At 39.9% G+C, this 25467-nt stretch overlaps 3 protein-coding genes and 1 long non-coding RNA gene across 5 annotated transcripts in view; 2 read left to right on the top strand and 2 right to left on the bottom strand.

Moving 5' to 3' along the window:
• Window positions 1-25467, top strand: part of LOC309501938 (dynein regulatory complex subunit 7-like) — a 143227-nt gene that overhangs the window by 48667 nt on the left and 69093 nt on the right. The window lies entirely within an intron of this gene.
• Window positions 1-25467, bottom strand: part of LOC309502032 (ribonuclease inhibitor-like) — a 116664-nt gene that overhangs the window by 55141 nt on the left and 36056 nt on the right. The window lies entirely within an intron of this gene.
• The window catches only part of LOC309501979 (histamine H3 receptor-like), a 48479-nt gene that overhangs the window by 11626 nt on the left and 11386 nt on the right, over window positions 1-25467 (top strand). The gene's annotated exons all lie outside the window — the stretch shown is intronic.
• Window positions 21906-22630, bottom strand: LOC309502074. The gene is made up of 2 exons (XR_014207125.1): window positions 22383-22630; window positions 21906-22345 (listed from the first exon to the last, which is right to left on the bottom strand). It is a non-coding gene; the product is annotated as an uncharacterized lncRNA (long non-coding RNA).

Below are 25467 nucleotides of genomic sequence, written 5' to 3'. Positions count from 1 at the left end.
AATTAAAATAAACCTATTGGGTAATGCAGCCAAATCCAAATGATAAGAAATCGAAATGTTTAATTAATTGATTAGCTGGGTCTTAAGTTCAGGCTAATGCAGTCTGTTAGTTAGTTCACCTCCTGATCCGAGACGTTCTTTCTTATACAACTTCAAATTGATCACGTCTGTTCCCCGCCTCGTGTCTTCGGGTTCGAACTTCGATACGCACTGAAGTACCGGTTCATTTTGTGTTGAACATCCCTGTAGCAAATTAGCTCTATGAAATATTAATAATCAATAATAACTGGTTATAATTGATTATGAATATTTGGATCAGTTAATATAATTAACTTACTGTCGTAAATTAACATTACAATTAATTAATCTGTTTGTCCCGTGAACAATCAGGATTAATTGTTTATTAACTCTAAGAAATGTACATTTCCGGGGCATGGGAAATGTCTTTCTTAATTTACAGTACTAAGAGCAGTAGCAAAAATCTATATGATTAGTGACTCCAGTATATAATGAGCTTGAGACACGGACAACTTTACGTGTGACATGAACAAGATTTTATTAACTAGTCTAAACACTTAAACTACTCTAACATTCACATACATGCACACAGTTTACCAAGAGAAAGAGAGCTGAAGCAGAATACAGGAAAGCAAGAAGTTATAGCATTGTTTGAAATTCAGCAGATCAACAGCCTTGAGCAAACCATCAGTTTAGTTCTAACATGCCCTTCTTTAAAAGGGGTAAGGAGACTTAATGTATCAAATAATGAGACTTAGTTTGATACTTGCATGTCTCACCCATTTGAATTAAACTGTCCTGATACAATCTGTTGAGGCTCCAGTTGATCTTTGCTGATGTGGTCTTGATGAGAAAGAACCAGTGGGAGTCAGAGGATCTTTGGTGAATGGAAAGACAAGGCCGCAGCCTGGCACATGCTTGGGGGTCCTTAGAAACTTAGTTCAGCATCTTCTTCATGTCAGCATTCCAGTACAGGAGTAAGAGAGAGAGGGATAGCTAAAAGCTGATCTTGGGTTTTTAAAGTGTGAAGAAGTAACACCTTCTGGAGGTGCAAGAGCCAATGAGAGGATTTTCCTTTGGAGGGAAATTCTTTTACGACCATTGTCTTTGAACATGTAATCTGATTGGGTGTTTAACACAAGAATCTTCAAGATGCTTATAATACTAATGCGTCACAAAGTTAGCAAAATGTAATGTGGATTAACAAATCGGAGGCGAAGATTGGATTGTATAGATACCAAACATGCCACACTTATGATTTTAGTTGACCATAATATGCAAAGTCTAAAACATTAACCCAATAGAGTTTACAAGAATACAAAAGCCAAGCCACCTAAAAGAAAATCATGAGATGGGAAAATTAGATACATGTTTACACATTTCTCAAGTGGTTATATATAGAATATATAGGATTACAGGGTTTATTTCTCCTCCTCTGCCAGAATTTAAGTGTGATTCACAGCTTTCTGGAGACATTCCTTTCGATCGTAAAACTCAGTCTCAGTGTGTGTCCTGTACCAAGACCTGCCAGTGTGTTCGTTTTTGGGGGACGTTTCACAGGCCTTATTTGGGAGAGTGAGTTTGCTGGATTATTCATTAAATAAATGAATAATTTGTGTGTGTCTGATTGGTCCAGACGCTACATCCCATAGTTTCTGTATATGAAACAGAAATGATTAGTTCGAGTCTTCGGGAGTTCGAGTTCGGGAACTGAGTTCAATGGGACTGACAGGAAGAACGAAAGACTCGGAGGACCCGGCTGAGTCGAACCCGAACTCCCGAAGACTCGAACTAATCATTTCTGTTTCATGTACAGAAACTATAGGATGTAGCGCGCATGCACGGTCAACACAAAATGAACTAATCACTCTCTGAGACAACTCGGTAGACCCGAGTCATATTAAAGATTCGTTCAAAATGAACGAATCGTTCAGGAACGACACATCACTACCGGTTTCGGGGGACTTTATGTCAGGCTAAAAGCTTGCACTAGCCGACCACGGCTACCCAGCCTCCTGCTAGCTAACGTGCGATCACTGGACAACAAACTTGACAAACTGAGTATCAGGATTACAACGCAATGGGAAGTTAGTGCCTCCGGTAAGACCAGAGGGGAGGGGTGTGTGTGTTTGTTTGTTAACAACTCATGGTGTGGAGTACAGGTTGTTTAAGCACTGTTCACCAGATGTTGAGATGCTGCTACAGAAATGCCATCTCTTTTATCTACCATGGGAATTTAGTGCTGTGTTTTTGGCTGCTGTTTACATTCCTCTGCAAGCCAACTCATCAGCAGCGCTTGGTAAACTCATGACGCCATCAATGCACTGGAAACGGCGCACCCCGATGCAGCTTTTGTTTATTGTGGGCGACTTCAATCACTGTAATCTACGTAAATATTTTCAGCACGTACACATTCCCACACATGATCAGAATATGCTGGATCATGTTTACAGTAACATCCGAGATGCATACAAAGCCGCACCCGCCCTCATTTTGGACTTTCTGATCATATTTCTTTGTTCCTATACCCAGCCTATAGACTTAAAGTCCCCCTGTGGTGAACATCCAGCTTTTAATGTTGTTTATATGTCTATGTGGTGTTTTAATACGCTTTAAGACAAACCATGTGTAAATTCATAAGTCGACTCCATTGCTGAGTATTTTCTCCTTAAAACTGCAGTGAACCAAAGACAGTCTCAAAAACACGCTTTGAAATCGCTGGTGTTTCTGACATCATAAACTACCTTGTAACCAATCAGATCAACGTGTGATCGTCAACGAGTGGATCTCTGAGCTGAGTGAGTGAGTGGAGGCGGGGCTCATTTGCATATTCATAGAACCGCGTATGATGCAAGGGTGTAGAGCAAGGCAAAATATTTAGTAGATTATGATTCAATGAAAATTTTATATTTTCAAAGAACTTCAAATGTTTGAGAGATGGCGCCGGTGTACGTGGCATGCCGTCTGATGTCTCTGCTACTTTGTGCTATTTTTGTGCTTCTATCTACATCAAACTGCTACTCGCTTCTGGTTTATGATCGCCAGTTACTTCTGGATATTCGAGACTCTTTTGTGGCCAAATATAACCCAGAGTTAAAAAGCTCTGTGGCTGGTTCACAATCCTGCTCTCCAAACTCTACCTGGGATATTCCAGAGTATCTGAGAAATTGGCCTCATTGTGTTCCCCGCAGAAAGCGCCGCAGGAGACGCGGCAAGCGCGGAGGGGTTGCTGTCAAACTGAAAATGGCGCTACACACCGACCGCGCCGCCCGCGCGTCCAGCTTCGTCTCCATGACGACGTGGAATCTAGGCATTGGCCGATGTGCTGGTTGGCGTTTGCTTGATCCACCTGCTCGCTGGCTTCGGACCATTTTCCAGGACTCTCATTCGACGATCCCCTGCTACCCTCCGATCCGTGTTCGCCGCTGTGGAGCTAATCTACAGAATCTTCGATCTTTGAATAGAGTCTTCTCTCCCGCGATCTCTGACTCGGTACCTTCCAGGATGGCTCTGATTAATGCTCGGTCGCTAGTCAATAAGACGTTCATTTTAAATGACTTTTTTACTACCCACGCATTGGATTTTATGTGCATCACAGAAACTTGGACGAAGGTTGGTGATTTAAGTCCTTTTGCTGAGCTGATTCCGGCAGACTGCACATTCTTTAACTCTCCGCGCTCTTCTGGGCGCGGGGGTGGTCTAGCGGTGATTTTAAAAAACAGTTTTAGTAGTTACTGTCGCTCTGTTCCGTCCTCAGTCTACAGTAGCTTTGAAGTACAGCTGTTGCGACTGGAATTTGACGATCCTGTTTTGTTAGCGCTGTTGTATCGCCCCCCTCACCTAGTGAAAGATTTTATAAGTGAATTTACTGCTTTTATAGGTGAATGTGTAACTAATTACAGCAATATTCTTCTGCTAGGGGACTTTAATATTCATGTGTGCTGTCAGTCAAAACCTCTAACAATGGAGTTTTTAAATTTCATCAATTCATTTAACATGGTTCAGTGGGTGAAAGATCCCACTCATACTCATGGTCATACTCTGGACCTGGTACTCTCATATGGTGTTTCCATTACTGATGTTCAGGTTTTTGACACTCTGATCTCTGATCATATGCCTGTACTGTTTTCTATGTCCTTTCCTCCTTCAAGATCGCACATTATTCCTACTGCACAATGGACTCGTTCCTTTTCTCCCTGTTTCCGTGATGAATTCACTAACACCTTTAATGAGGTGTGTCTGTCTCTGTCCCTGGAGTCACCCTTACCCGCTTTGGATGCTGAAGAACATCTTAGTCTGTTTAATACTGTATGCTCCGAGATTTTAAATACCACTGCTCCTTTAAAAACGAAGAAGCCAAAACCTAAGACTGAACCATGGCTCAATGATACCATCCGCTCTCTGAGGCGAGCATGTAGAAGAGCAGAACGTAAATGGAAAAGTGATAAGCTACAAGTTTCTTATGAAATGCTGAAAAACTCCCTCAGTGCTTTTCAGAAAGCCATGATATCTGCTAAGTCTAAGTATTTTTCTCATTTAATTTTAAAAAACCATCATAGTTCAAAAGCCTTATTTTCTGTGTTAAATTCTGCTCTAAATCCTCCTGTAAATGTGATTTCAAATCCCTCAGTATTGTTATGTGAAGGTTTCTCAAGGTTTTTCTGTGAGAAGATCACCTCTCTAAGATCTCAGTTACAACCTTCTGCTATTGTCTCACCTGAACTGGGTTGTTCTTCAGCCATATGGAGCGTCTTTGACCCAGTTTCTCTTCTGTCTCTCAGAGAAATTGTTGATCACTTGAAACCTTCCTTCTGCTCTCTTGATGTTCTTTCTCCCCGTATTTTGGAATAAGTTTGGTGTCTTTTCTGAATAAATGCTTGAGCACAGGGACTATCCCTGATAGCCTAAAACAAGCTACTGTTACACCTCTTCTCAAGAAACCTTCACTTGATGATAGGGATTTTAATAATTTTCGACCTATTTCGACACTACCTTTTATTACCAAAGCTTTGGAGAAAACGGTTTTTAATCAACTCCAGTCTTTTCTTAGCTCAAATCAAATTCTTGAAACTTTCCAGTCTGGTTTTAAGCCTCTGCACAGCACCGAGTCTGCTTTATTAAGGGTCTCTAATGATATACTATTAGCGACTGACGCTGGTGACTCGGTGATCCTAATACTGTTAGACTTAACCTCTGCGTTTGATACAGTTGATCATAAAACTCTTCTATCCCGACTAGAATATTTTGTGGGCATCCAGGGAACTGTCCTCAGTTGGTTTAAATCATATCTAACAAATAGAAGTTTCTCTGTTAAACTTGGTAATTTCTCTTCTTCGCCTGCTCAACTCTCCTGTGGAGTGCCGCAGGGGTCTATTCTCGCACCCATTCTTTTTTCCCTGTATTTACTTCCTCTGGGCTCCATTTTCAGAAAGCATGGTGTATCATTTCACTGCTATGCAGATGATACACAAATTTATTTGCCTCTGAAACGCAACAAAGATACTGCTCTGAAATCTCTTTTTGCATGCCTAGAAGAAGTAAAAATGTGGTTTTCTCAAAATTTCTTATTTCTGAATGAATCGAAAACCGAGGTTATAGTCTTTGGCCCCCATGACAACTTTAATAGCAGTAACATTGATCTGGATCACCTCTCTCCAACTTCATCTTGCATTAAAAACTTAGGTGTTTTCTGGGATCAGAACTTCAAATTTGAAAAACAAATTAATGCGGTGATTAGTTCTTGTTTTTTCCAGCTACGTCTTCTCTCTAAGATCAGATCCTCTCTTTCTGAGAAAACCTTAGAGATCGCTGTCCATGCACTCATTACATCGCGGTTGGATTATTGCAACTCCCTCTACTATGGCATACCCAAACACTCTATTGCTCGTCTCCAATTAGTACAGAATGCTGCTGCAAAGTTCCTCAAAAGAAAACGCAAATTTGATCATGTTTCACCTATTTTAAAATCGCTGCATTGGCTACCAGTGCATTTTAGAATTTAATTTAAAATTCTTCTCTTTGTTTTTAAATCCGTAAATAATCTGGCACCGAGCTATTTGTCCGAGCTTCTCTGTCCACATAATCCCACACGAAACCTGAGGTCTGGTGATCAGAAACTTTTGTCTGTCCCCAGATCACGATTAAAGAATAGAGGAGACAGAGCTTTTGCGATTGCTGGCCCTAGGCTGTGGAACAGCCTTCCGGTTTACATCAGAGCGGCTCAATCTCTAACTGTTTTTAAATCCTCTCTTAAAACTTACTTTTTTTCTTTAGCTTTTAATACATTGTGAGATTTTGTCTTGAATATGTGGTTATGTCCTTGTTTTGTATCTTATGTATTGTTCAGCACTTTGGTCAGCCCTGTTTGCTGTTTTTAAATGTGCTACTGTATATAAATAAAAACAAACTTGAAACTTGAAACTTGAGTTACATTCAAGCTATTTTAAGGCAAGAAGATTTTTTTTTTTTTAAATATGTCATTTTGCTGATCAAAGGTAAGTTTTAAGGTATACAATTATTTACTTTAAGCAAACAAACCCAACTGTTAAACAAGTTAACCCTCTGAGGTCGGCAAACGCGCCCCCGCGTTTTGCTGGATTTTCTTCACATTGTAGTACAATAAACTTAAATTACTCCGTCATTTATGGTTATACAGAAAAAAGAAATATAAAAAAAGAATCTGTGATATTTCTACTTTTGTATGTGTCCACTTACAATCAAATCAAAACATTGTGCTTTTGTAAAATAAAGAAAATAAACAGGGTTCTGCCTCTCCGTCGCGGTGAACTTTTTTTCTTGAGCACGTCTATAAACTGAAACAAAACTCAGCGAATACTTGTCACACATTTATTTACATTTACATGAGCCATATACCTTTATACACATTTAAGTGTGTACTTTTAAATGATCGGATTCAAACTGAAAACAAATATTCTCTGTTTAAGTAATTTGTATAAAACCAACAGGATGTCCAGTATCTCAAACGCTTGCTAATTACTTTTAATTCGGCCACGCCCACTCGCGCAAAAGAGATTCACATGCAAATTACAGTGTAATTAGACTTTAGCCATGAAAATGTCACTAGTAACAGAAAAAAACACAAATGTCAGAGCATGTCAGAACACCTCCAGGGCCCAGAAAACAGCTCAGACCTCAGAGGGTTAAACTCTGGTCTCCAGGAACGGAGTGCATAATGCAAGACTGTTTTGCTCAGACAGACTGGGAGTGTTTAAATCCGCAGCCACACTGGAGGATTCTTCCATCAAAATATAAGTGTATGCTGAATATATGACTGGGTACATAAGCACTGGCGTCGACAACATTGTGCCCATCATACAAATCAGGAGGTTTCCAAACCAGAAGCCGTGGATGAACAGTCAGGTGCGCAACATGCTGTGTGCTCGATCTCTTGCATTTAGTTTAGGAAACACAGAGGAGTACATTGCAGCAAAGTACAAACTAAGGAAGACCTTCATGAAGGCTAAAAGGCAGTATAGAGAGAAAATTGAGAGCTTTTACTCTACTGCTGATGCTAGGTGGATGTGGCAAGGCCTGCAACACATCACAGACTATAAGAGCACTTCAGATGTAAGTAGCTCCACTGTCACCCTGCCTGAACAGCTAAACCAATTTTACACCCACTTTAAGACCTCCAGCAGCTATACACAGAGGGGCCATTCGCACAGCCAGATCGCACAACCCCCCTTTAACTGTCTCACTAGCTGAAGTACAGAAAGCCTTAAGGAGAATTACTCCTTGCAAGGCTGCAGGCCCAGATAACACCCCTGGGCAGGCCCTTAGGGGATGTGCCTCAGAGCTGCCTGATGTTCTCACCTCTACTTCAATCTGTCACTCTCACAGGCCACGGTTCCTACCTGTTTTAAAACTACCACCATTATCCCAGTTCCCAAAAAGAGAACAGTGACCTGTTTGAATGACTACAGATCAGTTGCAATCATAATGAAGTGTTTTGAGAGAGTGGTTCTGACCCACATTCAGAGCTGGATTCCTTACAGTATGCCTACCGCCCGAACAGGTCTACCTCGGACACCATCTCAGCAGCCCTTCATATAACCCTCTCACATCTCGAAAAACAAAGACGCGCAACACTAGGATGCTTTTCATTGACTACAGTTCACTTTTAATAGTGATTCACTGATAAACTGTTACAACTTGGACTGAACTCTGCACTTTGCAATTGGCTGTTGGATTTCCTCACAGGCAGGCCACAGGCTGTCAGAAATGGAAATATCACATCAAACAGCATTGTGATGAACACTGGTACCCCGAAAGGAGATGTCCTTTGCCTCACGCTCTACACACTGTTCACATTTGACTGCGTTGCTAACCATAAGGATAACATCACAGCAGACACCACAGTTGTTGGATGTATCACTGGTGGTGACGAAACAGCATACAGGGGTGAGGTAGCGAGTCTAGTGGAATGGTGTGAAGAAAACAATCTCACTCTCAATACAGACTAAACCAAGGAGATGATCGTAGACATGAGGAAGGAGAGGAGGACTTAGGGCTGGGCGATAAAACGATAACGATAATTATCGCGATATAATTTTTCTCGATAAAAAGATATCAAGAGTTCGATAAATGTTCGATAATGTTTATGCGGCAAAAGTGGAACGAAACTCATTTGAACCGCGCGCCACACAGACCATTTATCCGCTCAGCTCAAAGTCCAAACGGATCAACGAGCTCACTAGAGCAGATGCGTTTACTCTGATCGGTCTTGGTCACGAGATCCAGTGAGAAGCACTTGAATTCAGCGACACATGAACACATTCAGAACACATGTCTCAGTGATTTAAACCAGTTTAAAGGCAGATGAAACAGCGCTGACAAACAGGAGCAACACTGTGCGCAACGATACAGACAGAGGGTTTTTCCGTCTACAAATTCCCATCATTTACCATGGATTTACTGTAACGTTAGCCTAGTAATGTTAACTGCTCCATGAAATGTGGGATATACATATTGAATTGTATTATATTATTAATGTAGACAATGTATTAAAGGACTAATGGAATATAATTACAGTATTTAATAATGTATTTAGGCTACTGTTTTTCATACAAATACCATAGAAACCATAAAGTTGCATTTTGCCATGATAGTGAGGTGCTGTAGGCTATGCCTGGTTTTATCTGTGGTTATCATGATCTAAATGCATGATACTGGATGACCAATGGTTAATTTTAATAAAAATTACATTTTACCAAATAAAAATGAGGTCGTTAAAAAAATGTTTTTAACAGATGTTACTGTTTTTGTTAATGAACATAAGTTTTACATGGTAAATCTGCATCCTAACTCAAGCAAATACTACTGTCAACTCACTGTCAAATATGCGTTTCGAGACAAGACACAAAATATTAATATTGCAGCTGCACTGCAAACTGTGCTGAAGATACGTGCCATCAAAGTCAGGCAACACAAACCTCTTTCAAGACTACAGTATACAGGATACACCGCTCTACAGTAATTTGAAAGTGATTGCAGTACCAGTTTTGGCCACAATCTTACATACGGTTCCTTTACGGAAAAATTACAAATCTTTGAATGTTCTACCTCAGATTTGTGAAATGTTCACCTGTTTGGCAAGTGTTTGTCATGATATGTTCTGATAATAAAGAGTAGTTTAAAACCACAATTAACGCTCTGGTTTCTACAACTTTCGCTTAGGAGCAAAAATTTGGCTTTAAACCTGAAAGAAATAAAGATTTGACATTTATCGTGATAATTATCGATATCGACTGATATAAAATAATTATCGTGATTATTTTTTTGGGCCATATCGCCCAGCCTTAGGAGAACTCAACAGCTGCTGATCATCCATGGGCCTGAGGCGGAGAGGGTGAGTTGTTTTAAATCCCTGGGCATCTACATCAGTCACATGACACCACCCAGCTGGTCAAGATAGCACAACAGCAGATGTACCTCCTCAGAAGGTTGAGGAAATTCGGCATGGCACCAAAGAGTCTCAGCAGCTTTTACAGCAGCGTCATTGAGAGCACCTTGACCAGCTCCATCACACTGTGGGAGATTTTACTTTAGATTACAGGATTTACCTTTCTCAAGTATCAAGTGGAAAAACCTTGCATTGGCTCTTATAATACATGTACATTGTATTACATTACCAGTTTGCAGTAACACTGAAATAAGTCTGTTTAAAATAGGTCTGATAAGTCTGATTAAACTAGTCTGCCTATAGTAATCCTGAAGGCCTTGAATAGCTTGTTCAAGGTGCTTGATTAGGTTTGGGAGTGGGACCTTGAATTGAGGTCTAGATTTGAAGAACCCTGATTTAATGCTCGGGAGTTTGCAAGCTCACTGGCTGACAGATTATATTTCAAGAACCGCTCAGCTCACTCCATGCACCTCACCGGCTGACAGAATGACCATGTGTCCTTGATATGCGAGAACAAACCTCACTGGTTCTTGTGCATCAAGCAAGTAGTGTTGAGCTCTAATATTTGATGTGCGGCTTATAAGGTTTTTATGTAAGTAAAAGCCTTAATTAAATATGTTCATTATATAAAGAAATTGTGTCTCTTTAGAAGGCCCCGATTAAAATGCTTGATTAATATGGTTTACATGATAAAAATCTATATGAAATGAGTGATTCAATCCAGTCTTTTAGGATGTCTTTATGAACTTTATGAAGCTTAAACATTTTAATCTTCAAATTTAATTTTTTATATCTTAATTTGTGTTTTGAAGATAAATGTAAGTTTCATCAGATTGGATATTAGATGAAGTGGGGCTGTAACATTCAGGCTGGCAAGGAGAGTTGAAACGAGGATCTAAGTCCAGCTTCATGAAAGATAATTCAAGAAAAGTCATACAGACCAAAATCCACAACAGCTGTGTATACACACCAGGACAACAACCGACACCTAACCGAGGAAACTGAAAAGTGTAAATACACAGAGATAACGATGAACCAAACTAGATAAGTGACAAACTTAATCAGTAACTATAGAAGAAAATGAGTATGTATATTTGGAAACCTAGATAACACTGATTATCAGCAGATACACAAAAACCTGCTGCAATCTTATATTAGTTTGATCAATGTTTGTTTACCTATCAGCATCTCTGAAAAGTTCTCACAAACTGCCACTACCCATTGCCTGCTTAAAGTCAATGTGAAACGCTGTTCACAGCACACTTCCATATTCTAATATATTTTATAAAACAAAATAGGATATTCAACGAGAAAATTGTAGACTTGATCTCACTCACTGGGAATTTATTGGATTGTGAAAAGTGGTCTCTATGTGATAGATGGTTAAAAATAAGAGGGCTTGGTCTGCCAAAAATAAAAGCAATTTCAGATGTGAAACAAGTCCATTCCGATGAAATATTACCTATACTTTTTATTTGAGATTGCATTAAAATAGGACAGAAAAAGAAAATAGGTTTGATATCTTTTCGAGTGCTCAAGCTATCCATCATGGACGGCAAGCCAAATTCGTTTACCTGGCTTCATCTAAATACGCTTTATCTCACTGAAGGAGATGTGGAGGATGGGAAACTTGCCAGACCACATCTCCAAATATATGACCCAGTTTTTCAGACAGTGCGCTGCTGAACGTCTGATGGATTGATGGAAATAAACCACTGGATCATCTGGTAGTTCCAGCGCAGAGGTATCGGAGGTAAACAGCCTTCTGTAGGTTCTTAAGCTAAAGTGGTTCACAAATCACACAGCGATGCTCAACAACACACCTTTTCTCCCCACAAACTAAAGGAATTATTGATCTTTTATTATTTTACTGCTTTTTGATCTTCGCTCAAAGCACAAAAGAAGACCACTGTACTTAATAGAGCCCAACAGTAATAGTGCTTAAAACTACTTTTACTGTAGATAAAATAATAATCTGTCTTACTAAAGAAACATCCTGGGATGGCCTGGGAACACAGTGGATACTGTTGAATATTTACTTCAAAGGTTCCTCTGATGTTTGGTTTAGACTCGGGTCAGAAAGCGTCCTTGAAAATGTCTTGTTTTGTTTCCCCACACAAGCTCTTAACATCAGAGCAATGACACGAACATAAATCACAAAACGTAACGTGTGCCTTTAATCTGCAAGACAGCCATGTTTGATCTCACAGACTGCGGCTTCAGCTTCAATCAAAGCCAGTGAAGAAAGATTCTTTCTATCGGCGGCAGCACTATGACGGTGCACACATACTCTGATATTGTCAGCAAAATAAAGTGTTTGTCCTCATTCGCTACTGTGTTTGTTTGTTTTTTTACATTTGGTTTCTGTGTGGTGATCCTGGTTCAGTGGAGCAATGCCACACTTTGTTGTCTTGAAATTAAATATGCTAAGAGATTAATTGTAATTAGCAGTCTGATAATGGATTAGTAATAAATTCTAAACTCTTTCTTTTTATCTCGTCTTGATAATTGCTCGGTTGATTTATTGACTTTTCAGTTAATTTATCGATTGCTATTGTTATTTTGTAACACTTTTTCATCTGAATTTAACATTTTGTTTGAGAGTTAGAGTAGTGAATAGTGACAAAATGACAAATAAAGTAACAGCAAGTAGTGTGTAAAAAGGATTGAAGAGTATTACCTTGTCATCTCACAACTTGACCTGTTTATTTGCTGAAAAGGTTGGCCGCTGATGCCGCTCTCAAACGCCATGTGTTCACTTACATATAAATATGGTGTGCTAAAAATAATGTGGATCACTGGAGTCTTTGTTGAGATATTTAAGTGTTAAAGTCCCCCCTGTGGTGAAAATCCCAGAGTGGATCTCTGAGTGGAGGCGGGGCTAATTTGCATATTCATTGAACTGCATATACTAAATGAGGCAAGGGTGTCGAATTACATTCAAGCTATTTTAAGTGAACGTTTTTTTTTTCACAGGAAAAAAACGTTTAATATGTCATTTTTGTGATCAAATATGAGTTTTAAGGGATACAATTATTGACTACAGGGGGACTTTAAGTGGGATATTTCGTATTTAACCAGTCATTTTGTTTATTTAGCACATAATTTAATGCATAAAAAAAGCTTTGAAGTGTAAAATATGACTAGGCGAATAATAGTGTGGGATAGAGCCATGTCTCCTGTTCATCTGATGATTCACCTACAGCACTTATCCAAACAGAGATGCATTTCCCAAAAGGCATCACAAGCATAAGTAGATCATAAGAAACCATTGGCACCATACCCTCTTCGATCCAGCCATTCTCCAAACCGCTTGTCCTCTGAAGGGTCGTAGGGATGCTGGAGCCTATCCCAGCATCTCAGGCCGAGGGCAGGGAAACAACCCGGACAGATGGCCAGTACATTTAGTTATTTCACAATAAACAAATGGAAACTCACTTTCATTGGCAGTCCGTTACAAAAATTAACTACAGTTTTACTACAGTAACCATTGTTTGACTAGTATTTGAAGTAACACCATGATTATTTTTAATTAAAGGTGTACTTGTATCTTATAATACTAACATGCACATGTTACAAGGTTACTGCCCCAGTGAGAAGCTAAAGCCAGGCTCAGACTACAGGAGTTTAAGGCCAATTTATACCCGATTTACCCCTCCCGACATTCAGAGAAATAAATCGCGTCCAGAGCATCGGTCGGTTCTGATGTGCAGGCCAGATTATCTGGTAATGTGAGGCATTTTTTCTGCTCAAATCTTAAACCTCCCGATCTGCTCACGGACGCATCAAGGCCGTCCCGACAATATCAAACATGTTTGATATTTAGGATTTTTAATCAGGATGATTGCGACTATGATTACTTCAGTACTTCCACAATAGCCAATGAGAGACAAGTCTACAAGGAGACGGAAGTGAAGGAACTTTTGAAATGGTGACCGCACACAACAAGCAGCTGTACAAGTCCGGTAGACAACGGATAAAACCAGGAACAGCTAGTCGAAATGTGGGAACAACACAACTGCCTTTATAATGTCTCCTCACATGTCTACAGCAAGTTGCCACGACACAGTATCCATTTTGTTTGCATCCACTTGAGATCCCGTGTGATGTTAAATCTGGCACGATAATCTTAAGAATATTTGAAGTGTGTGATGCGCCACAATTTTTTAATCTGGTAGTGTGTGCAGGTTTGAGATTTGAAAGAAGAAAATCTGTGAAGATTCTCCTTATGTGCGTGATGCAGCAATCGTTTTCACAAAAGATTTCACAATCGGTTAAGATTGAAAAACTCCTGTAGTCTGAGCCCGGCTTAAAGGTGAATTTTTTTCTTATAGTGTACATGAAAATACAAACTAATAATTTGCAGTAACTGCTTATTGAATCTTAAAAACATGACTTACAAATAGAATGTTAAGTGGGTGTAATTAATATCTTTAGAAATTATGATTTCTAAATACTTCTAACAATACTTCTAAACTTAAGATCAGTTAAGTTTAGAAGTATTGGTATTGTTTTTGGTATTGACAATACTTGCCTTGAAAGCATCGGATCGAAAAGCAGTATCGTTCATCCTTCAAGGGTGTCTTCACACTAGACATCTCTTCTGTATAGCATTTGGAAAAAGTGCTGTGTTCAGTTTGAAATCAAGTGGGACTTGGAAAAGATTTGGAAAAGGTCAGTGGGTGCGTGTGGACCCCCACCACTGCACATTTTGTGTGTCTCCCTCATCTAACACATCTGATTCAGCTCATCAGCTCATTAGTAGAGATTGCAAGACACATTAAGACTGATAAGACTTTTTACGACCCTAAAAGGAATGAAATGTATAAACGTGTCTAATTTTCCTATCTCATGATTTTCTTTTTATGTGGTTTGGCCTATGTATTCATTCAGCTCTTTTGGATTAATGTTTCAGACTTGCATACTATAGTTAATAGGGGTGTGCATTGGCACTGCCCTCACAATTCGATTCGATTACGATTCACCAGGTAACGATTCGATACAATTCGATTCTACGATGCATTGCGATGCATCAAAATTCTACTGCACACAACAAGGCAAATTGTTCATCAATCATGAGGCAATACAAGCAGTCAGATATTGAACAACAGATTTTATTGGCTGCTATGTGTGTATTATCACTCTCCTGTATCTTTGATATAAATGTCATTAAATAAAATTAAATTGAATGGTACAGGGTATTGGATATGGCATCTTCAAACCTGAAAAAGAAAACATAAATCACTGCTTTCAGTGCTTTGAATGAGAAATGTTTCTCTGTCAACTTTATTGTTCAACTCGAGGCCAGAAAATAAACAGTGTAGGGGTGTAACGGTTCACAAAATTCACGGTTCGGTTCAATACAATACACTTGTGTCACGGTTCGGTACGTTTTCGATACAGCAAAAAGAAAGAAATGCCAGAGAAATTTCCTTGATTTTTTTTATTTATTTATTTTTTATTATTTTATTTATTAAAACTAACATCATAAAGTATGATATTTTTTACTTTGAGCAATCATGGAGCTATAATTGACTCTTCTTAGGAGCATATAAAACAAAACAGCTCCTTGGAAAAAATGTAATGTAATATTTTGTGCTTATAAACAAATGTTTATTTTAGTTCAGATTAACATTTGAGGGCAGCAATGTTATTCATAATGTCGAAATAAATCCGACATACCGTTACTTGAAAGCATTATAGCCTACTATTCCTGCCAAACTTCCAAAGTTGCAGTTAGTGTTACTACAGTAAATCCATGGTGAATATTGCAGATCTGTGGACACCGGATAGTTCATTCATGTCACAATGTTTCTTCCTGGTTTCCACGTCAGCGCTGTTTGATCCGTTAATAACGGAGAAATGTGAATGTTTCTCACTAGATCTCGCAGCGATATTATTACTTAAGTGGCGAGTTCAAATGCTTTCCTCACTGGATCTCTTAGCGCTGTGTAGTATAAGATCGGCTCGCGCTGCTTTGGTCCAAACTGATAAACAGTCCGTCATGAGTAGCTCAGTTTCGTTCCGCTTACATTGTGTTTGCCATTTGATGTTGTGGTCGCGCCAGAGTCTACATTATGAGCGCGCTCGCGACGCGCTTACATTTGAAATAACCGTTCGGTTTGAAAATTCGTGCATTGTACCGAACGGTTTAAAACGAATACGCGTACCGTTACACCCCTAAAACAGTGACATAATCGATTATGGCACCTTGCCGCATCGATGCAGAATCGTGCATGCCCCGCATTGCGATGCATCGCCGAATCGATTATTGTTGACACCACTAATAGTTAAAGCTGCAGTCCATAGCTTTTTTGGGTTAAAAATTATCCAAAATAATTTTTTGAACAAGTACATAACCAGCCAATGTTCAAAACTATCTGCTTGCCGTAGCTCGTTTCAAAACGGTAAGCTTGTAATAATGTTTTTAATTCCCGTGGTACTGGTGGATTTCCGCGGGAAATTCGAGCATGTCTTTGTGTCATTACGTCACATCTGTACACATAAAGAAGGAGTCTCGGCTAGTAGGCTATATTGCGTGTGAGGATGCTGGAGGAGGAGATTTATAGCCTTTTCTCACAGCACTTGATATAATTAAACTTATCAATTTGATGGCGGATCCAGAAAGGTTCAAACGACAATCACCAGTGACAACTGGAGATTCACCCGTTGTAAAACGCGAAAGACTTCAGAGAAAAAAAGAGACTGCAGTCGGGCCCGTACAAAAACAAGGATAATATTGGAATAGCGTTAAATGTAGTCACGCAGTGCTGATGTTGTTAATATTAACAATTTGAGAACAAAGTATAATTTGCATGGCTTGACGTGATATGATAAGCAATCATTAGATTTAATCGGCGCGATTTACTGCAATGCTTTTTTCCCCTGAGTTGGTCAGAACAAAAGTGGATGATACTTACTTGTTCAGACGGCATTTTCCGGTGAAAATTCTTATACTTCCAAAAAGTAGAATCTGTGATTCCGAATGCCAGTATCCAAACGGCTCGGTGATTGACAGCCGCATATTCTCCACAAAACATTGGATTCATACGCGCTGTGCCATGCCGAGGCACAACGCACATAAAGTTCATAATTCCGCGAATAACTGCAATTGCAGATTTCGAACAGAGACGGCGACAAAGAGGGAAAACTGCAGACTGCAGCTTTAAGTTAACCAAAATCATGTGTAGCATGTTTAGTCTCTATAAACTCCAATCTTCGCCCCCCCATTTGTTAATTTACATTAAATTTTGCTAACTTTGTGATGCATTAGTATTATAAGAATCTTGAAGATTCTTTTGTTAAACACCCAATCAAATTGCATGAACAAAAGGTCATAAAGAAATTCCCCCCAAAGGGAACAACTTCTTATTGGCTCAGACACCTCCAGAGGTGTGACATCTTCACGCTTTAAAAATCACTGATCACAAGATCACATCTCTTAGTTCATTTCTGAAATGCTGATGTGAAGAAGATGCTACACTAAGTTTCTAAGGACCCCCAAGCATGTGCCAGGCTGCGGCCTTGTCTTTCCATTCACCAAAGATACTCTGACTCCCACTGGTTCTCTCTCATCAAGACCACATCAGCAAAGATCAACTGGAGCCTCAACAGATTGTATCAGGACAGTTTAATTCAAATGGGCGAGACATGCAAGTATCAAACTAAGTCTCATTATTTGATACATTAAGTCTCCTTACCCCTTTAAAGATGGGTGTGTTAGAACTAAACTGATGGTTTGCTCAAGGCTGTTGATCTGCTGAATTTCAAACAATGCTATAACTTCTTGCTTTCCTGTATTCTGCTTCAGCTCTTTTTCCCTTGGTAAACTGTATGCATGTATGTGTATGTTAGAGTAGTTTAAGTGTTTAGACTAGTTAAAGTCTTGTTCATGTCACATGTAAAGTTGTCCATGTTTCAAGCTCATTATATACTGGACTCCCTAATCATGCAGATTTCCCATACCCCGGAAATGTACATTTCTAAGAGTTAATAAACGATTAACACTGAGTGTTCATGTGACAAAGAGGTTAATTGATTGTAATATTCTATTCATTCTATTAACTGATCCTAATATTTATGATCAATTATAACAAGTTATGATTGATTATTAATACTTCTTTAGAGCTATTTTACTACAAAGATTTTTAGTAATCCAATTATAAATGATTTAAGTATAAAATAGCCATTTTTACTCTGCCATTAGATACAATTATAATATCCGACATCTCACACTGCCATTAGATATAGCCAACTGTGTGTGTGTGTGTGTGTGTGTGTGTGTGTGTGTGTGTGTGTGTGTGTGTGTGTGTGTGTGTGTGTGTGTGTGTGTGTGTGTGTGTGTGTGTGTGTGTGTGCTCCTATATGATGAGTAGCCATAGAGAGAAGCATGTGACGATCTTGTGCTCAATCATATAATAGTCTGCCATGCCATGATCCTATGCTCATATATGATAATCTGAAGAATATTTGTGCTACCATCATATGAGAAAACATGTGATGAACTGGGATCTCTTGTGTTGCTTGGTATAGTATAAGATCCACAATAACAGTATATAGGAAATGCATTAACTCTACCTTGATTGGATAATATGGAAAACTGTATTTAAGGCTGTCAGAGACAACAAACTGGAGTTGCTCTACAGACCAACTCGGCTTTGTAATAAAGTCATCGCATGGCATCAAAATCTCAAGACTCTGAAAGTAATTTTTCACAGAAACAAAAGAAGCAACAACACTAGCTGGGGCAGGACAAGAGATTTTATTGGGTCCCTCTGCCGTTTGTCGCTAATTGAGCTGGAATAATTAATAATTGGACTAAACCATTTTTATGGAGGGGAGAGAGAGAGATTTGCAAAACATATTTAACTAAATTGCATGTTTTTGTGGTTTTCATTAAACTCTCAGGTATACAAGCTGACACTGTAATATACACTATAATGATTCATATAAGAGTAGGGGAATATGTAGCATACTTCTTGATTTAGTGGGCCCCTGGGCAGTGGGGTCACCAACTTTCACCCCACTAGCAATGGCCCTGCCTCAATAAGGTTTTTGGAGACATGCTCACTTTCTACACAGTTTTTCTTTCAGTTCAAGTTATGTTGCCGTAATATGTGAGCATGTTCACGTTTCCTGGATTACGTTTGGAGCGGTGAGGTACGAGGATGTGCCCACTAGATCTCAACACCCTCTCTGAGGGCACACTGGTTGCTGGGATCCAGAGAAATGATCTTGCTAATTTGCCAAGGAGAGTTAACTCTTGAACATGAGCATTTTTCGATTGCTAAACGACAGTGGGCACAACTGGAGTCACATGTGCAAAACTCTAACTACAGTCTGCACAGCAGCAGTTCATGTGGACCAAACTCTAGTTCGTTTTTCATTGCTTGAACACAGTTTTCAAAACTCTACACACTTATCCCATGACTTTAACCACAACCTGCACAACACTGTGGATTTACAGCACTTTGTTCAAATGCTAACACACTGCTGTCAAAACTGTGAACCACACATTCAAAACAGAATAGATTTCAGCCTTGTGCCTTTCAAACACTGCTGACTGCAATTTCAGCTGAAAGGCTAAGCAGGGGTCTTGTTTTAGACTTGTTAGTGTAAACACACGCATATAGGTGTGTGTATATATTTCTGAGCTCTACCTATATATATATATACACATATAGGTAGAGCTCAGAAAGACTAATTTTGGAAATGGAACAAGGAAGACGGGTTGGTGGAGGGAGAAGGGTGGCAGGGAGAGGACGGATGCGTGCCGGATGTGAGGACACGAGTCCAGAGGACTGCCAGGGATGGATAAGGCACTCCAGAAGGTTCTTCCACAGGTGCATGGCAAGAGAGAACATTAGATGTGATGTTGATGTAAACCTGTGGCCTGATGCTAGAGAGAGGCAGGATTAGCCCCTCAATTATTTGTTCGAATTACAGTATGTACTTTTAGTTTCTACCTTTTTTTTCTCATTACTGTAATTCCGTAAATTACTACAGACTATTGAAGCAAACTGCTAATTTTCATTTACCTTAAAGAATTATGTTCAAAAAATGTAAATAAATCATGTGAAAGAATGTCACTCTTTTCTTTGAAGAAAATATTACTTTGTATGAAGTCACTGGAATTGTTCAAACTGTAAAGATGAAAAGTTTGTATTTTCTGTATTGGTGTTTGATGCTAGTGTTTTTCCTCTCAGTGTGTTCTGAGTGACAGTGTGTGTTATCTCAGTGAGGGTTGTGTGTAGTGTTCTGAGTGACAGTGTGTGTTATCTCAGTGAGGGTTGTGTGTAGTGTGTTTCCTCTCAGTGTGTTCTGAGTGACAGTGTGTGTTATCTCAGTGAGGGTTGTGTGTAGTGTTTGGCTGCACTGAGCCTGTTTTGAGCCATGTGTTAAGAGTTGTGTTGCTTGGAGTGAGTTTTGCAGGTGATGTGAACTGTTTAGCTCAGGTGACTGTTGGTAGTGCAGACTGTAGTTAGAGTTTTGCACATGTTGCTCCAGTTGTGCTCACTGTCGTTTAGCAATCGGAAAAAACTGTAATAATAATAATAATAATAATAATTCATTACATTTATATAGCGCTTTTCTCTGCACTCAAAGCGCTTTACATAGAAGGGGGGAATCTCCTCAACCACCACCGATGTCCAGCTCCACCTGGATGATGCGACGGCAGCCATATTGCTCCAGAACGCCCACCACACACACACCAGCTTACTGGTGGAGAGGAGACCGTGATGAAGCCAATCAGTATGGGGATGATTAGGAGGCCATGATGGACAGAGGCCAATGGGCAGATTTGGCCAGGATGCCGGGGTTAAACCCCTACTCTTTCCCCTACCCTGGGATTTTTTTGTGACCGCAGAGAGTCAGGACCTCGGTTTAAAGGTGCATTAAGCAACTTTTCATGTTAAAAATACCCGTTTTCTAACCCATACATGCTTAAACAATTGCCTGATGGGCTGAATGAGCCCTTCTCTGATCACTGAGATTGTCTCTATAATCCTGTAAAGTCAAATAAATAAGAGGGATTCGGGCTGGAATTTTAGACTGGGTGTGACGTCATGCGCGTTCATGGCACGCTCACATAGCTACAGTATGTCTGGCAGGTTTGTGTATTCGCCGGCATTCTCCGTAGAAGATGGATTGTAAGAGACCTGCTTGTAGTTCATTTCAAACACCAACGCAAACTCCACGCAAGATAAAAAAAAAGAAAACTTGTCTCTAGTGCAACCAAAAGGGCAAAATTGGACTCAGACAGGCGTCGGAATAAGACGAGAGTAAACATAGGGGGTGCTTCTCAATATCCCTCCTCGTCTCCTCTCTCCTCCGTCCTCCATCCTATGACCCGGAAACCGATCGAGCACAGCCATCTTGAAGGACATCTCAATTCTCTAATTGTACCGCGAGGAGTCGAGGATCGAGGAGTTAGGAGGCTTCCTGAGGAGTCACGAGCGAGGATACACAGGTGTATCCTATGCGGAAGAGTTTTATCGACTTAAACGTGACGCACGTCTAAATTCTCCTCCCCCTTCACATCGGTCACAATCATTTTGATTTATACTTTACTTTTGCAGTTTATATAAACCACACACCTCACATATTTCAACAGGGTATATTGCTTTATTATTATTTATTATGAATTTCTTAAATAAACAAACTTCAACAACATAAGGGCAGATCCATTGAGCGCTGCTGATGACGCGATGATGTGACGCTTGAGTGATCAAGTATTCCAATGTATAAAAAAGTTACATTCAATCCCTCCGTCCTCGCGTCTTTTCCTTGCAGCCTTCCCTCGCATCCTACAGGGGGCGGAGCTGAGACGCGAGGAAAGGAAACGAGGATGCACAAATAAGAAATGAGAAGCACCCAGGGAAGGCTTTCAATAAATGGAGAGATCTCCGGTCTGCTCTAGGGCTCAAACGGGATGCTCAGTTGGCTTTTTTATCTACTAAATAAATCTACTAAATAAATCTGCACTACATGTAGTTTAATGATTTGCTATTCGATTAAAACAGTTCAAATATCTTGAGTGTGATATAAAATGCTGATATATAAGTTAGATAATTAGACACAAATTTTGAGCAAATTACTGCTTAATTAGGATGTATTGCTATTGGAATATGCTACTTAGCAGATCAATAAAACAGGCTAAACCCCCGCAAATCTTCGGCGGATTAGCCTGTTTGGCTTTTATGGTAACGTCATAGTGCCATTTAATTGTTTATTACCTTGAGACAATTGAGTGTACTTTTTTGACCGACTGTGCTTTGAGCTTTTACAAAGTAACAACTTATATTGTTCATGAACGTGTTTCCATAATAATACAATCATAAGTGGATACAGTAAACACATAACACAGTTCAACATGGAGATAGATGGAAATAAAAAACGAAGTTTCTTAAAGTCTACTACTTTCTTACTACTACTAATTTACTCAATTGCCTTTCCTTTCACATATTTAAAATTACTTGCAGATTTATAACTTTATTACCTCTGAAGACATTATGATTGTAAACAAAAGATTTGCGGCTGATGCTCCTTTGGTTATGAACAGCTCGTGCTCGTGCAAGCGTGCGTGTGCGTGTGGTCCATGAGCGTGCACATCTCTGGCTGCAGTTTCACTTGCCGCCAGAGGTGGCATAGTTCTGCAAAAACTCAGAATCTTGCTTAATGCACCTTTAACGTCTCAGCCAAAGGATAGGCGCAAATTCTCCTTCTTTGACCCTTTGTTGTTTTGCTGATTTTTTTATTTTATTTTTCAGCAAGCAAGGCGAATATTTGCCGCCTTTGCAGCAGTAGAAGGGACAGTGCTGCTTCCTTGCTCTTGATCAGCAGGTAATTCCTGCGGCGGCAGTGATGTCATTTCCGCCATATTCACAGCTTCCTCTACAGTGAACCTGATGGTCAAGTCAAGTCACCTTTATTTATATAGCACTTTTTACAATACAGATTGTATTAAAGCAGCTTTACAGTGATAACAGTAAAATAATGCAACACAGTTCTAGATCTAGAAGAAAATAGCGTCATGGTCCAGCTTAAGTAAGTTCAGTGATGGTTCATTTTTGTTGTAAAAAAGTTATTAATTTGGTTTTAAATATATATATATATATATATATATATATATATATATATATATATAGCCGCTCTGGAGAAAACAGTGATGTCATCATCCAGCTCAGTTCAGTTCTCATATAATGGTGTCAATGCTGTCAGATCAATAATATTGTTGAATATTAAGTGTCCCCAACTAAGCAAGACAAAAGCCAAAGGCGACAGTGGCAAGGAACCAAAACTCCATCAGTGACAGAATGGAGAGAAAAACCTTGGGAGAACCCAGGCTCAGTCGCTCAGTTCTCCTATGGCCAACGAGCGAACAGTGAATGATTATGATTCAGGCAGCATTACAGGTCAGAAGTCAGATTGGATCAGAACATTCAGAATATTTATCCAGTTCCATCTGGTTGAAGATCGGAGTTATCACGGCGGTATGGAGATGAGTTTGTTGAGGATCAGGGCCCAGATCCGGCTGACTACAGTAAATCTCGGAATAAACAGAAAGACTAACATTAGCATAGATAATGGTTTTGAGAAAAGTTGCCCTTGAAACGGCGATCAATGAAGCAAGCAATGTCAATCACCTTATTGACTTTCTCAGAGGAGTATTGGTGGTGCAGATCATCCATCATTACCTTTTTCATTTCTTTTGTAAGGGCATCATCCTCCTCCTTTTCATTCAGTATGGCAGTGAGGCGCTCCATAACAGGCTTCAAAGATAACAGGGTGGTCTGTGTTTCAGAAGAAGTCATTTAGAGGCCCCAGAAGTTCACAGACCGTCTCCAAAATGTGCACATCACTGTCTTTTGGCATTATATGCCATGAGCTTCTGTCTGCTGCGAGCACTGCACTGCTGTTCCAGAAATCTCTCAATCATTTCGAAAGTGGACCCCCATCTCGTCACGACATGATGAATGAGTGATTTTTCAGGAATGTTCAGGATTGCCTGATTTTTCTTAAATTCTCTCTTTCTTTTCCAGCTGCGAGAGCTTCCCTGTATATCATGCCTGCATACTCTTACAGCTGAGTCAACGCTTTGAATTTTGAGCACTTTGGCTATAGCTAGATTTAAGTTATGGCCAAAACAGCCAAGAGTACAGGGTAACACGGTCGGTTGGTTGCATGGTCTGTTGTGATGCTAGACAAACTCTTTTTCATGATTCTTCAGTCCTGCAGTATGTTTACAGATAAATCTAAGATGTTGTCAGCTGTGTGGTCCTCTGGGGGAAACACAGCTTAGAGGCAGGAGGGCTTAAATTCCCAATCTGGAGAGGGGAAATGCTCTGTAAAGCTGATGTTTGGTTCTCCACTACCTCCATTGCTGGTCCAAACATCGGTAGTTGCAGAAATCCACACCGCTTCTGCCAGTTGTTTCTGCACCTAGCCCTGACTTCTGTGTTCTTTTGTTCTCATCTTAAGGATTCATTCTTTAAAAAATTCCCAGACAGGTTTAATATTTTATGTTATTGATTTCATGTGAAAACATATACTACTACTGCTAAGAATAATATCATATAAAATTGGTTATTGTTATTTCAGTGTTGATGCACATATACAGATAAGGACAGATAGAGCGCAACACACACACACACACACACACACACACTCACTCACTCACTCTCTCTCTCTCTCTCTCTCTCTCTCTCTCTCTCTCTCTCTCTCTCTCTCTCTCTCTCTCTCTCTCTCTCTCTCTCTCTCGTGCATGCTGGGAGTGAGTGGGCGGAGCGTGGTGAGTGTGGATGTGAGTGGTTGCCGACTGTGGCCGGTGAGAGTGCTTTTTTCCAAACTTTTTCCTTTTTTCTTGAAAGTGTTTTGTTTGTATTTGTGTTTTGTTTGTGTTTTTCTTGGTTTTTGTGAGGATAGTCTGCATTTTTGCTGGAAGCATGGCGACTCCAAACACAATGGCTTTTGAAAATTTAACTCGGCGGCATGGAGTAAAAATTGATTCAAACGCTAAAGTGGAAGATGTTTGTTTGGCTGTAGGAGACGTTGTGGGTCATGAAAACATTGTGTCCGCTTCGCGAATGAATAATGCGTTTGTGCTTTTCTTTAGCACTATTGAGAAGGCGAATGAAATAGTGCAAAATGGTGTTGTAATCAAAGGTTCACTCACGCCGGTGTTTCCTCTGAGCACTCCCGCCAAGAAAATAATGATTTCAAATGTCACTCCGTTTGTGAAAGATGAGATGATTGTGCAGGAATTGTCACAATATGGAAAGATAGTTTCCCGCAATAATGTAAAACGCATTGCAGCAGCATGCAGACATGGGCGAGACAGCTCGCGTGCCCATTGGCTGCTCTGCGGCAACTGCACCAGCCTATCGATAGAGGCCCCTCATGACGTCATAACCAATGAGGGTGCTTCGCGCCCATTACGTCATGTCCCGCCGAAAGCGGGTGGGGCTAGGGCTATAAATACGGCCCAGAGAGGCTGGTTTGGTCAGTTTTTCATCTCTTCAGCGAGC

This window comes from Leuciscus leuciscus (genome assembly GCF_965113295.1).
Source record: "Leuciscus leuciscus genome assembly, chromosome: 6".
Classification (NCBI taxonomy): domain Eukaryota; kingdom Metazoa; phylum Chordata; class Actinopteri; order Cypriniformes; family Leuciscidae; genus Leuciscus; species Leuciscus leuciscus.
Note: the sequence above shows the minus strand (reverse complement) of the source record. Positions and strands in the feature narration are given on the sequence as shown.